The sequence below is a fragment of the Acomys minous genome (assembly GCF_964271855.1).
Source record: "Acomys minous genome assembly, chromosome: 3".
NCBI classification, from domain to species: domain Eukaryota; kingdom Metazoa; phylum Chordata; class Mammalia; order Rodentia; family Muridae; genus Acomys; species Acomys minous.
This window is the reverse complement of record NC_140485.1, coordinates 124,095,670-124,111,668: the sequence shown is the minus strand read 5'-3', so window position 1 is coordinate 124,111,668 and position 15,999 is coordinate 124,095,670.

Sequence of the window (15,999 nt, the reverse complement as noted above, 5' to 3'; positions counted from 1 at the left end):
GTATGGACCAAGTACATATTCATCCATCATTTGTGAAAATAAATAAAAGTGAAGAAAATGTATTTGAAAAGTTAAAGTCAGATAACTTTAAAAATTTCAGAGAGCTTGTGTTGGATTCAAATTGAAAAACAACAACAAAAGAATCAATGAGTTTAGTCATCCCATTATTGATGTTTTCCTAACAGAAAGAGGATTTTACTTGAACAATCATTAGACCATTAATGAGTTTATATTAGTAAAAGTGCTATTGTATATTAGGCAAACTTTTATTCACTATAATAATTACCTTCTGAGTTATGAGGGAATAAACAAGAACTATTTTCATGTGTTATTTAGCTCTAGCTTTGGTATTATTTCTGTTGACACTAAGAGAAGACAACATTTTAAGCCAATAGTTAGCTTTGCCTTCTATAAAAAAAAAAAGTTAAAAATCATGTTTTTAGTAAGTATCAGAGTTCTTAACTGGAAGAAGTCAATTTATTGATGAGTGTTTTATTTACAGTAAAGTTTGGTTTTGTTTATCAAGCACAGGAAGGGGCTCAGAGCAATGAGCCTCTGTTGGCTCTGTACGCATCTGCACTTGCCTGAGAGCTAATTATTTTTTCTGATGAATAAGCTCAAGATAAAAGTAAAAGGAAGAAAAAAGCTAATGATTTTTCTGTGTTTCCAGCCAGTGGCTAGAATCTAACACAGAAACTTGGTAAGTATAGTTCAGAACATGTAGCTATGGAGTGAAAAAGCATAGACTCAAGTCAGATGAAAATAATAATTTCTTATTCCAAGTAGAAGCAAAATGTCTGACAACAGTGATGATGACATGTTGGTTATGATATCACAAATTTTTCATTTTAACAAGAATACAATATTTTTGTGATTCTTCTGCTGCAGCAAGGCATTGTGTCCACTTCGACACTGTCCTGTTGAATTCCCTGTGCTTAGCCTTGATTTGAGACCCACAAGGCTTGCTGTTCTAAGGAATTCATTGTTTGGATTCCCAACTCTCTTTGACACTCTTTCAGAAGTACCAAATAAATAGAAAAGTTTTCATATTTTCTCCTTATTCTCCTTCATCTGTCAATGGAGAGTTACCTTGCCATTATCTAACCTCAAAATTTTCTTCATAATTATAATAGGTGGTGACAAGGTAAATACTAGTTCATAGCTACATTTTCTGTAACTGGTTTGAAGGTTTTAGAAAATATGTCATTACCATGGACTTTAATTTAACATCCTAATTAGGTGTCACTACACCCAAACTCAGATTGATTACCTTGTGATCTCACAGACTTTAAGGACACTTACTTAAAGAGACCATGGCTAATGGTTAATATTTGCCTAAAAATTTAATTGAGACATGACTTGAAAAGAAAATTGGATGACTGGAGTTTACTTTATTCACTGGAATTAAATGGTTCAGTGATTAAACGTACTGGTTTCACAATAATGAAGACCAGAGTTCAGATCCCAGCACCAACCAAAAGATTGGCCCACAAATAACTCTCAGTCTGATGTCACCTTTTGGCCTCCGGGTACACAGGCACCTGCCACCCTCTCTCCACACATGTGCAAAATAAATAAACAAATAATAAATAAATGACGAAGCTTTTGTAAGAACATCTAAGAGACCTGCAGAAGTGACCTTGAGGCCTCTTGCTACATTGCACACTTAGCTGTTAAGTGGAAGTTTCTGGTTTCTTTGAAGACTCACTTATGTCACACAGTGTTTTGCTGGGATCTGTCTTGAGAGAAGGCATATGATGTCTTGCTGGGAGCAGACACATGGGAGGTTGTGTGATGTTTGAAAGGAGTAAATAGTGAAAAATCCCCAAAGGGAGACCCTCACTCAAGCCTCGGGATGGCGCGCACCCAAAGACACACAAACGACCGTCTTGCTGTAAACACATGAGGCAGTTTATTGGCGGAGCTCCGGGTCCACACGTATCTCACGCAGGAGACAGAGGGGTCGACTCAGAAGCCCAGGGGTTAGGGGTTTATATGGGCAAGCGTCGAGGGGAGTGGGAAGTTTTGGCGCGGCCACACACGATTGGTTGTTTCAAACATTTGAACATCAGCAAATTGCATAGGCAGATCTGGGGTAAGCTCAGACTTAATCACATGGGTACAGTCCTTGGTTCCTGTCTTTCTTGGAACCTGAGGGTAGATGTTTTATCTGAGCTGACAATACATCTGGTTAAACTCAAACCTGGAACATTGTGTGCGGGCCTCAAAGAGGATTAAGCAAACACCATAAAATTGGATGAGGGGTCTTGGCTCATTACTCACTTGATCATGTCCGGTACCTGCTTCTCTCAGGAATTTGTCCTTGTGTATCCTCCCTATCTTTTATGGCCAGCCGGTCCCTGGAACACTCAGTAGGCCTTTGTCTCTTATCTCCGCATTCTTTGTGACTTATCATCTGGGACCTTGGGCTAGAATACCTGTCGACCTGCACTTATGAGTTAGAGAGCTCTGCTGTTCTGGTTGCTTTAATGCTAATTAAAAATTTTCCCTTTCAATAGAACCCCAGGGACAGTGGGACAATGCTTTTGCTACGCTGGCCACCCAGCAATGCTTCATAGGTCTTCACTGGTCTTTGATGATCTTTGCTGGTCTTTACTTCACAGAGAGAAACGTTCCAGAGAACCTCTCACGGTACTCCAGCTGATTCTGCCTGCTTCCACTGACTCATGCCTATTCAGTGGAACCTTGCTGTTTCTGCTGGATCATGCCACCTCTATGGATTCATGCTGCTCTTTGGTGTTGGCTATTGCACTGGGATGCTGGTATCCTGAAAAAGAAGAGTGGAATTTCTCCAAAGAACTATGTTGAAGCAGGTCCATAAACCCCCTTTCCTATTAATATTCTTTATCCCCTTCCTCTGGTTGGTGGGTTAGAAGTGAGGTTGAAGTAATTGTTTAAGAACCCTAAATAAAGTAGGTTTTGGAAAAATTAAGTCTACAGAGCTGGCTGATCTGGGTAGTGGGTCTGATACTCCATTCCTTTACTGAATATATAATTTATTTTTTTCTGAAAAGATAATGTACATTTCTTTTATCTTGCATTGTGGGTAGAGGAGAGAGAGAGAGAGAGAGAGAGAGAGAGAGAGAGAGAGAGAGAGAGAGAGAGAGAGAGAGAGAGAGAAGAACAGAGGTAGGAACAGAGATGGGTAGGGAAGAGATTGTGTGTGTATATATACTACATATAGTGTATAGATACCGCATATATATAGTGTATGTAAACATACATTATATTTATATGTAATATGTTTTGTAGAGTTTGCTTAGCATACAAACATTTTACTTGGATCTACTATAACATGCCAATAGGGAAAAAGGCTGTCATGATGGCTCAGTGTCCTGTATGAATCCTAGAAGTCAGTGGCTGCCATGCTTTAATCTCTTTTGTTTTCCATGCAGATGGCCCCACTTGATGGTCTTTTCCTAATACACAAACACTAAAGCCCTCAACGGTGTACAGGAGTGCTATCACTCTGTGGAAACTACTGCTAGACCTCCCACATGAGGTTTAACTTGACTAACATGTAGCAAGGCCAAGAACTGTGTGGCTTGGCCTTATTTTTGCTTCTATAGTAGTTGCCCACTCACTCATGTGTGCATAGGGTCCTCATATCTCTCACTCTGCTGACCACTTCAGCTAGAGGCAAACTCATGCATGAAGGAAATTGAACATTTTAGCTTTGCTTCTTCATTCTTCTGAGTAATGTCCTCGCACTCAGTAGCTGCCATTCCAGTACCTGAGTGGTTCCTAGAAAGAAATGGATTCTATTTTGTAAATGGATAACCAAGTCAGTCTCGATGCTCTTAAAAACACTGAAATTATACAAAAATGTTTTCTAAACTTTATGAATTGTGTTAGAATTCCTCAAATATTTGAACTTAAAACAGTAGGAACCTCTGGGAAACTTAAAGCAATTTGAATTAGCGAAATAGATATAATAATCAGAATAATGAGAAAACACACATCACAATTGACAAAAAACTAAAATAGAACACAGAAGACATTTGAAACTTTAATATATAATGTTAGTATATTCAATGAAAACAGGTAACTTGTTATTTGGAAATCTAGATCTGAGGCATAATAGATACTTAAAATGCATATAGAGCCAATTTTCTTTGTACATGACTATTCCTTGCTGGCATTTTATAATCCTATATTCACTTTTCCAACTCTCTTAACCATTCATTTTTATTAAAAATGTATAAAAGTTAGAAGTGAAATGCACCTCTTTAAGAGAGCGATATATTCAGCACCATCAAAGCAAATTAGTGATTTTAAATTGAATTTTATTTTCATCTACTCTACAGAAACATACTACATATTTTAAAATAATTACCTGTAATCATGCCTGCTTATCTGTGTTTTTATAATATGTATACATACTGTAATGAGATAGCTATTTTCAATACAGGTAATAAAATTGACAGAATAGTAAAACTTCTACTAGTTTTGCAGTGATAGAATTATTCTTGAGGGTGAACACATGTACCAACACCAACCATATTTCTGTTCAAACTCCACACCTCAGCACTTATAAGAAGATGACATCACTTCTTCCAAGTGATGACATCTTGATGTGTGACATTGATTGACTGCAATTAGTCACTGCCATTTCTGTGTGTCTCTGTCAGTGGCTTTCTTTAGAATTTCAGAGATAAAATTTGGTGCACATAGTGATCTCCGTAATGCCAACGCATAAATACTGAATTGGCTTGGTTTCAATATGCTCAATTTATGCTCAATACCCACTCATCATCCCCATAATGAGAATTCTCTCTGTTCCCCTTTAAAAATTATTAAAATAGCACCTTTCTGAGCACACTGGCACATGCCTATAATTTCAGCACTCAGGAAAGCAGAGGCAGGTGGATATCTGTCAGTTCAAGGCCAGCTTGGTCTACAAGGCTGCACGCAGAAATCCTGTTTCACAAAACTAAAACCACAACCAAAAAACATAGCACCTTGATTTCCAGTTAATTATTCCATTCAATAAAAAGATAACTATCATTTCTGGTGGTGTTTTCAGTACTGCGGTTTGAAGCAAAGCCATGTACGTGCTAAATATGCATTTAGCCACCAAGCTACAACCTAGTTGCCAATAATATGTTTTTTAAAGAGGAAATATAGTTTATATTTTGCTTCCAATATGAGCTTGTACAGAACTGGTCACCCATGTGATTTCAAACTTTATTATTTTTCTAATGAAAAATACCCAAGGGAATATGCAAAGGGAGTTAGGGTGAGAACTAATGTTGTTTCTGATCAGAGAGTATTGCCCACTAATGCTGAGACATGTTGGTGTATGTAACAGGACAGCAATGAAGGGTTAAAGACAATCTTTGACACTTTGATAAATAGATACGAGCGCTAATTTCTTAGAGCAGGCACAGATGACTGATTATTTCATCAAGCGCTTGATCTAGTGCCAAGCCAAAATTAATCAGCAATTTAAGTGACTGACAGGTTGTTCAGGATCTAAGACTCTGCTGTGAAACTTTGTAGACTCCCTTATTAGTCTCCAAAGACAAAGATGACAGAGAAAGGAAGGAGCATGCATTTGAACTAACTCTTATTATATTGAGACATGTGCAGAATTTGTACGATAGTTGAAAAAAAAAAAGAGCTAACAAAAAATACACAATATTGAATGTTTTTCCTTTCCCCCAAATACACAATCGCTCTCCTCTCTTGGAAGCTTTTATGGTATCCTCTGGTGGCATGAAAGTTAGTACCAAGGGAGGGGACTTTCAAGTTGGATCCAGCTTGAGTACTCAGGGTTCAGTGTCCAAATTTGATGTTGTCTTCAGCAATAGGAACTTACTTTTCACCTCTGGGAGGCAACCAAGAGCAGCAGCAGGAAAACCTTGACCAACAACTCAAAATTGGTGGTTTGTTGTCATTTGGTTGGTTTTTGTTAGGTAGTTTATATATGACTCTTGCGGGGAAACCTATAAGCCCACATGGGAAAAGTTTTATCTCTCTCTCTCTCTCTCTCTCTCTCTCTCTCTCTCTCTCTCTCTCTCTCTCTCACACACACACACACACACACACACACACACACACATACACACACACACACACACACACACACACACACACACACACACACACAGATAATTAAAAAGGTGCCATGAATTTGAGAGAGAGAAGGAAAGTGCATAGGAGGGATTGAAGGGAAAAAAGAGAAGAAAATAACTGATAGAATTATACTAAAATTTCAAAGAATAAAATTTTACTATTAAAAGTTATAAGATAAATTGGATTATATGTGATTGTCTATTATTTGAAAACAAATTCTATTCAGCCCAATAAAGTACATGGAGAACAAAGAAAATTAAGGTTAAGGTTAAGACTGCTGTTGTAGATTTGAGCGCAGATTCTCATCCTTGAAGAGTAAGTGCTCATACTCACTACATTTTCCTAGTGCAAATGTCAACACTTCTTTTTAAATTATTTGTGGTTTCCACCAGTTATCCATTTCTCAGAGATTTCTAAATTTCTTCATTTTGGGGATAGGAATTCTGTGTGTAGCCATTGTTATCCTGGAACTCACTTTGTAGATTAGGATGGCCTCGGAATCAGAGATCCATGTGTTTCTGTCTCTGCAATGAGATTAGTCTGTGTATTTGTGGCAATTTTAATGCATTTCTTGTTGTAGAGTTTATAGTTCATTTCTTCCTAATGACTCTGTTTAGAACCTGAGCATGGGTAATTTTTAAAGTTCTCTCAAAGTGATTCTATTATGCGCCATTGCTTGAAAGTCTTTGTTTTTAGATTTTTTTTTTCTGTCTGCAAGACAATACTGTATTTTTCTCTTTCATTGGTTCTTATTCATTGTCCCATAATCAGGATAAAGCTTCTGGGGATGAGATATATTAATATTTTGTCATATAAGTAGTAACTATGCTAAACTTCCAAAGTGAAACTCCATTCTCACTGAGAATCAGGTGTCATCCAGTGTAAACTAGGGTCAGCACTTGGGAAGAAAACCTAAAACTAAGAAACTAGATTTTTATAGATAGGACGGACAGCTTCTTATTACTTCTGGATATGTACATAGTAACTCTTATCTCCATGCCGTAAATAAGTTCTCAACTCTCCTTTAATTCAAAACTATCACCACATCAAACCACTGCACTAACCTGTACTGTTTTCTGAACCCCGACTGAAGAAACATTAATATCTTTAAATACATGAACAGATAAACTGTGGTATAGCCATAATGTGTGTGTGTGTGTGTGTGTGTGTGTGTGTGTGTGTGTGTGTGTGTGTGTGTAATAAAAACCAGACGCTTTCAAGGGACAGAAAGATATAAAGGTCCTTGAAGTACTTATTTCCCTGTGGAAAGGGCAATTTGAAAGAGCTCCACGGTATATAATCTCACCTAGCATGCAGGAAAAAAACACACAGGAGTGAAGCAATGAAGGTTGGCATTGGTGTGGGTAAAGTCAGAGCACAGAATTTTAAGGAAATGAAGCTGTTTTCATGGGTACCTCATAGGCAGCTCAGCGTGAAATATATCGTGGTGATGGACGTTAAGTAATCAGTGCTTGATCGTCACCTGTTGTAAATACAGAATGCACCATGCTACTGCAAATATTATCAAAAGGAGAAATGGTGTACTGATAGGCGAATGGATCCATGTGGAAATTGTACTTGGTGTTCATAGTTTCTCTAAACTTGAATCTGTTCTGAGGTGAGCCCATTAATTCCAAAAGCGCATCTTGATTTTTTTTCTAATGAATTAGATTTAATCACACAGAGATAATTAATTCCAGAAATAGCTCCGCTATTGGATTTTTAAGAAAAGTGCCTGGCTGTATGGGAAGGACAAATAACTGTAAAGTAATAGAGAGAAATAATTGTGCCTCTCTCCAGATGCTGATGTGAAGGGGGAAAGAAAAAAGGATGGTTTTATTGGTCGGTGGCCAACCTCAGGGTATGCTTTAGAGAGATCTATTGGTTCGCTCATTTTTTATCATTTATATCCATCACATAAGCCACGGAAAACTTATCTGGTTTTTGCTTCGATTTTATAGAATTGAAGTGATTATGAGAGATCAACCACAAGTCCCTTCTGATAATTAGCACTATGGATTAAAAAAATAATTGCTCAGTGCTCACTTTAGTGGCTAGATGAAAAATGATCAAGAGTGCACCGTTTAATCTAATTAACCAGAAACTCATTGACTGACTGTATCATATAAGCATTTTAGTGTTTTACATGTTTGAAGTTACTAGACAGTTGATAGATGACAAGAATTTTAAGTATATTTAGACTAGCAGTGTCTTTTACTTGGAGAAATAGAAAAAAAATGGCATCTCACATTAAGTTATATCAGCTTTTATAGCAATCATTTGGACTGTAGTATAATTCTAATTGTTTCACCTGTGAATTTTAGGGCTCTTATTTCTAGCATTTTTGATGATCACTCTCAATTTGCTTTCAGATATTTCATTTCTTCTTCCATCATCTCTCTTTTAATATTGTGAAACTTGGTAATAACATATTCATTAGAATTTTATGAACCCAGTAAGTGTTCTTTTATGATGCTTTCTTCATTTCTAGAGAAAAAGGCATTCACAGCCTCAGGGTGTGTGTTATTCTTTTGAGCTTTTCATAAAAACTGGTAAAATCGGTTTAGCAGTTCTGACCTCTTCGGTTTTAGCCATCTTTCCATGTCACTGTCGCAAATAAAAGTACATCTCAGTTTTTACTGGCTATCAGCAGGCTGAGCTACCAAAGAGAAGAGTGGGAAACATATAAAATCCTACAAAGGCCATCATACCATTGTTGAAGTTATACTGTGCCTGTTTGGGTATAGAACAATGACAGGAATTTTTATTTTGTGAGCATCCAGAAGCCTACTTTATGACACTCCCGTATTCTAGATCACTCCATATATTTTATATATTTGTCATAGCCATCATCATTTAAATCTACACATGACATGGACAGACTACAGCAGCAGTTCTCAACCTATGGTCACAGCTACTTTGGAAAACCTCTGTCTCCAAAATACTTACATTACAATTCATAATAGTAGCAAAATTACAGTTATGAAGTAGTAACAAAGATGATTTTATTGCTAGGGTTTACCACAACAGAGTGAACTATATTAAAATGTCATAGCATTAGGAAGGTTGAGAACCACTGGACTAAAGAAAAGCTGAACCTGCTCAATAAATGATAGCCATTTACTATTCTTTTTATGCTGTTTTCATGCTAAGTTGACATGTAATTTATGTTTATTCCAAATATACACTTTAGCTAGTGACTGCCACATTCAGTCAAAATTTAGGATATTTTCCTTTTCTAAGAAAAGGCACTTTCATCCAGCTGATCTGCCCACTAATTACAGACCTCTTCTCTGGACTCTTGTCTCATAAGGGAAATTGTGGTGACTCTGAAAATTAACACAGTATTCCCTTGCTTTTGGCTTATGGCATGCATTGTGACATCATCCACAGTATGTGTAACAGTAGTTCCATTTGAAGCAATATGCATTGTGTGAATTTACCCTATTCACACGTCTAGGAATTTTAGATGTTTTTGATTTTAAACCGTACGGATTAAAGGAATTCAGTACTGTTTAGGGAAATACAAAGAGACCCATAAAAGCAGGATTTTATTTTCTAAGAAAAAGAGTGGTGGAAGTTAATGCTTGTCAATTTGAAGGAAGCTGACAATGAAAATGTGTGAATTTTTTGTTTTAGAAGCTTGGTTTTGAAAAGAATATGGAGAAACCATTGAAGTAATAGTGATTCAGATGATCATTCTTGAAATACTCTTGTGGCCATGACATGTTCATAAGCTTTATTCTGAAAGGAAAAAATACTGCTTTAATTAAAATACTGACTAATATTTATACTGTCTAAAGCATAAACCTGATTGAAAGTGTGAAGTGTGAAGAGAGAAATCACCAGTTTAACTAGGAAGTTCAGCTGATTTTCTCTGAGGTTTAGAAAGGTTAACTCTGTAGTTGTCCTTGATTATAAAATAGCTTATTAAAATAATTTAAAACTTTCTACATGTGGGTAATCACAGCAGAGTTATGAATGAGCTGGAAGATAGTGAACACTGTTTACTCGCCGATATAGTTGGAATGGAAGAATACACACAGAAACCAAACCAATGCTTAAAATTAAAACACAAATCTTTTGAATGACTTTGTGAGAAAATCAGGACAAGGAAAAAGTGAAATAGAGGTAAAAGTCATAGGAACATGAAATAAAGGAAAGAAAGCTAATACTTTGTCAATTGGTTATGAATGATCGTGGCTACGGCAGATTTGGTAGCATGAATGTATAAAAACATTACATCACTAGCACAAGGAGACAAAGACAAAGCAAGGAAACATAGTAAGAATTTATCGAAATTTGAAAAGCTCATAGTGTTCATAGCAAAAGAATATTTAGCTATTATGGCTAATAAGAAAAATGGATTGCATATGGTAGTGTTTTTTTCTAACTCAGTAATAACAAAATCAAGTATTACAAGGTTCTTTTCTTATAAAACTGAGGCCAGGGGTGACATAAATTCTTTCTTTGAAGTTTTATTTTTCTACTTTTTTTTTTTTTTGGAAATTAAAGCTTGTATTTATATCTAAACTATTCATCTACATTCTTTTTGTTATATATTTATTTAATTCATCAAAATTGTGTGTTTGAATAAAATAATTAAATGAAGGAAGATGTTTGAAAATATTTACAGTTGATTCAGAATGTGCAGGAAACAGGGTTATGTGAAGTCTTATGGGAAATAATTCATGTTGACAGGGCAGGGTCTCTGGAGAGATACGGTAGGGTTAACAGCTCTTTTCTTATAAAAATATCTTTTAAAATTAGAATGTGATTATATAATTTTTATTCTTCATTTTCAACATCCAACCTATTGAAGGTACCCCTTCTTGCTCACTTTTAAATTGATTTTCTATTTTTTAATTGTTGTAACAAACACATATTATTACATATATGAATGCAACCTCTGAAGTTTATAAATCAGTAATAGTTAAATGATTCATGGTTGATCACCTGGTACTGGACAATCTGTTGAGGGGATCTTAGTGGGAAAACAGGGGGCAGACATGATTTCTATCTTACCTACTGCACCATAAGTCCAACTAGAGAGATGACAGCATCATCAAAGTATATGGGCAAACTACTGTGGCCTTAGGTTTATTGAACTATAGGCCTAGATTTTCTACATCTACTTTATTTAAGGTGCTTAAACACCTCAACCTCACTTCTACCCCATTGACTGGAGGAAAAGGAAAAAGCATGTTAGTAGGAAAAGGGGGTTTTGGACATGTTTAGATGTAGTTCCTTGGGCCAATATCACTCCGCATTGTCAAGATACCAGCAGTCCAGTCCGGTATCCACAACCAAACAGTCACGGATCCATAAGACAGCACAATACAGAAGGAACCCCAAGGTTCTGCTGAATAAACATGAGTCATTGGAAGTGGCCAGAGTACTAAGAGAAATTCTCTAGCACATTTCTTCATGTGAGGCTAAGACCAGTGAAGACCAGCAAAGACCAGCAAAGTGTGGCATGTCAGAGTAGCAATGTAAAAGCCTTCCCCAACTGTCCGTGGTGTTCTATTAATACTCTTCCAAACATCACATGTCCTCTCGTGTGTCTGTTCACAACAAAACATCACATGACTTCTCATAATATCTCTTCCAGAAAAGCATCACATGACACAACAGAGTCTTCAAAGAAACCAGAAACTTCCACTCTGTTGAGCCATGCTTGTTGTTGTAATTTTTTTTATAGGTGTCAAAGCTAGGTACAACACTATTAGTTGTTTTTCTCCTTTGGAGGCATACATGGTGCTGGAAACTTAGCCAACTACCCAGGGCTATGGAAGTCATGGACCTTGAAGGATAATCAACAACTGCCACTTCACTAAATTAGCATAATTCCTAAATACATTCTAAATATCCTTTGTAGCATAGCTCTTCTCAGTGCATCATTTGTGATGCTAGTGATGGCGATAACTTTCCATTGAGACCACTGAGGACATAACTATATACACAATCAGGTATACACATGACATTTTGTAGGTGTGGGACTGGAAGTTATTGATACTCTCTTAAGGCCCCATTTCCACAGCAAATTAGTATTAGATCTGTTTAATACTACTTAGATTAGGGCACAGTACAACATGCAGGGGCAAGGGAAATGCTGGCAGCAGAAGTTTGAGGCTGCTGGTCAAATTCTATTCACCTTCAGAAAGCAGAGAATAACACATGCTGTGCTTAGGTCATTTTCTCCCTTTTTATACAGTCTAACATCCCAGAAAGAAAATAGGGCCAACTAACATCACAACTCATCACAGACGATGACAAAAGTAATCTAGAAAATATATGTACACCATCAACTGTAATATTTGTGTATATTGTATATGTTAGCAATAAAAATAACATGTTTAAATTGAGTTTTAAAAATTTTTAGTGATATTTATTGGTCCCAGCTTTAGCTGCTACCATCTGCCCTGAGCCATTAGTACAGAAGAAAAGTTGAGACTCAAGTCTCAGGAAGCGTTGTGCAAATCAGCAAGACACATGGACTAAAGCACGATGATGAAAGTGTGCTTGAAGTCATTCTTTTTCAGCGTGGCAGAAAAAGAATAGCCATAAAGAAAGCAGACACCAAATTGGATAGAAAGCAATCTTGGGGAGACTGATGTTTAGGATGAGTTTGTACAAGGACAGATGATTGTGTCCGTAATTGGCTTTGTGATTTTAAATGTGACACTGCAGGTGGCTGAACTATAGAAGTGCAGTTCATTAGAGCCCAAAATGTGAACGAATTTTCAACAGACAATGTCTGATGAACCCTTTTATAAGAATAAGCCCAGTAGACACATCATCAAAGAATAAAAACTAGGCCAAATCTTGTAGCTGGCTCAAAGATTTAAAGTGCTACACAGTCATCCTCATGAACCACACATCAACAGTCCTCCTTTCAACAAGGAACTAGTAAAGTTATACTGTTTTTATGCAAACTGTGGAAGTTCTTTTGAGTAATAGCAATTTATCAAGATTCAGAGCATGGATATAAGGTTTAAAATAGGTTCAGTATATTTATTTTTAATTTATCATATCTACTCAGATTACATCCTGATTGTTATTCCATGACTTGTATCTTCATGTTCCCACTCTCACGCCATCTTCCACCCTATTCCTCTACACTAGACCTCTGACAGAAGGGGACCCCTTTCCTTACCATATGACCATAGCCTACTCCTTCCTCGCCATATGACAACAGCCTATCAGGTCTCATCAGGATAACCTGTTTCCCTTTCCTGTGTGTACCTTCCAGGCCTCCCCACCAAGGGGAAATGATCAAATTGGGAGCACCAGAGTTCATGTCAGAGGCAGTCCCTTCTCCTCCACAGGAACCATGGAGAATGAGCAGTTCCTCTGTTATATGTGAACAGAGGAGTCTAGGTTCTCTGTATGCATTGTCCTTGGTTGGTGCATCACTTTGTGCAGCTGCCCTGGGCCTTAGTGGTGGTTTCCTTGTGTGGCTGCTTAACCCTCTGGGTCCTTTCATCCCCCACCCCAATCTTCCATACTACTTTCAGGGCTCCACCTTGAGTCCAGCAGCACATCCCAACATTTGTCTCTATCCCCTGCTTGATGGATTCTCTCAGAGAACATCTATATTGGGCTAATACCCACTTATATGTGAATACGTCATGCATGTGTTTTTTGGTCTGGGTTACCTCACTCAGGATGATCTATTCTAGCTCCATCCATTTGCCTACAAATTACAAGATTTCCTGTGTTTAATAGCTGAGTAGTATTTCAGTGTGTAAATGTACCACAATTTCCTTGTCCATTCTTTTAATTTATTTATTATTATGTATACAGTGCTCTGTCTGCATGTACACCTGCAGGCCTAAGAGAGGGCATCAGATCTCATTATGTATAGTTGTGAGCCACCATGTGGTTGCTGGGAATTGAACTATGGACCTCTGGAAGAGCAGTTAGTGCCCTTAACCTCTGAGCCATCACTCCAGCCCCTCTTTTTCCATTGTTTAGTTGATGGACATCTAGGTTGTTTCCAAATTCTGGCTATTATGAATAAAACTACTATGAATATAGTTGAGCAAATGTCCTTCCTTTATGGTGGAACATCTTTCCGGTGTATGCCCAGGAATTATATGGCTGGGTCTTGAGGTAGAACTATTCCCAATTTTCTAAGAAAGTGCCAGACTAATTTCCAAAGTGGTTGCATAAGTTTGTACTCCAACCAACAATGGAGGAATGTTCCCCTTTCTCCACATACTCTCCAGCATGTGTTGTCAATTGAATTGTTTATCTTAGCCATTTTTGTAAGTGTAAGGTGGAATCTCAGAGTCCTTTTGATATGCATTTCCCTGATAACTAAGTACTTTGAGCATGTCTTTAAGTGTTTCTCAGTCATTTGATGTTCATTTCTTGAGAATTGTTTGTTTAGCTTTATACCCTATTTTTAATTGGATTATTTAATGTGATGGTGTTTAATTTCTTGAATTCTTTATACATTTTAGATATTAGCCCTTTGTCTAATGTAGATTGGATGAAGATATTTCCCAGTCTGTAGGGTGATATTTTGTTCTGTTGACAGTGTCCTTTGCCTTACAGAAGCTTTTCAGTTTCATGAGGTCCCATTTATTAACTATTGATCTTAGAGCCTGAGCTATTTGTGTTTTGTTCAGGATGGTGTCTCTTGTACCAATTATTTTAAGGCTATATCCCACTTTTAATTTTAATAGATTTAGTGTGTCTGGTTTTATATTGAGGTCTTTTTAGTTTTGTGCAGGGTGGTAAATATATGTATCTATTTACATTTTCTGCATGTGGACATCCAATTAGACTAGCATGATTTGTTGAAGATGCTATCTTTTTTCCATTGTATGGATTTGGCATCTTTGTCAAAAATCAAGTTTTCAAAGGTGTGTAGATTTATTTCTGGGTCTTTGGTTTAATTCCATTTATCAGCCAGCCTATTTGTATGCCAGTGCCATGCCATTCTTACTAATGTTGCTCTATAGTATAGTTTGAGGTCAGGGATGGAGATTTCTCCAAAAGATCTTTCTTGTAAATGATTGTTTTAACTATTCTGGGTTTTTGTTTTTCCATATGAAGTTGAAAATTGATCTCTCAGGTATGTAAAATATTGTATAGGTGTTTTGATAGGGATTACATTGAATCTTAAATTGCTTTTGGTAAGATGACCATTTTTTCTGTGTTGATCCTCCTGATCCAGGAGCATGGGAGATCTTTCCATCTTCTCATGTCTTCATCAATTTCTTTCTTCATAGACTTGAAATTTTTTTCATACAAGTCTTTCACTTGCTTGCTTAGAGTTACACCAATCAAAATACTTTATATTTTCTGTGGCTATTGTGAAGAGTGTAGTTTTCCCCATTTCTTTTTTTTTATGTGACATTTTTATTAAAATTTGGATAATAAAATTTAAAAAGATATATATTTTTATACATTATACCAACAAGCATATATAATCTATTTTATTAAACAAAAATTAAGGCTTAGATAGTCAATATATACCTGTAATAGACAAGGATCTGAGTCTCAGGCCACCTGCACAACTGCCCCCATGGGCTCTTTTTTAGACATATTTACATTTGGCAATTTCTTGCATATGTACAATATATCTTATCATATCCATACTCAACTTCCCTCCAACTATCCCTACCCCCCCAATATGTGCCCTCTCACTTTCACATCTTATTGAGATTTTAATTAATTAATTAGTTAATTAATTAATGAATGTATATGAGTTCTTTATCTGTATGCCAAAAGAGGGCATCAGATCACATTATGCATGGTTGTGAGCCACTATGTGGTTGCTGGGAATTGAACTCAGAACCTCTGGAAGATTAGTCAACACTCTTAACCACTGAGCCATCTCTCCAGCCCCTTTTTGTCATTTTTAAAAACCCACAAAACCCATGTAGT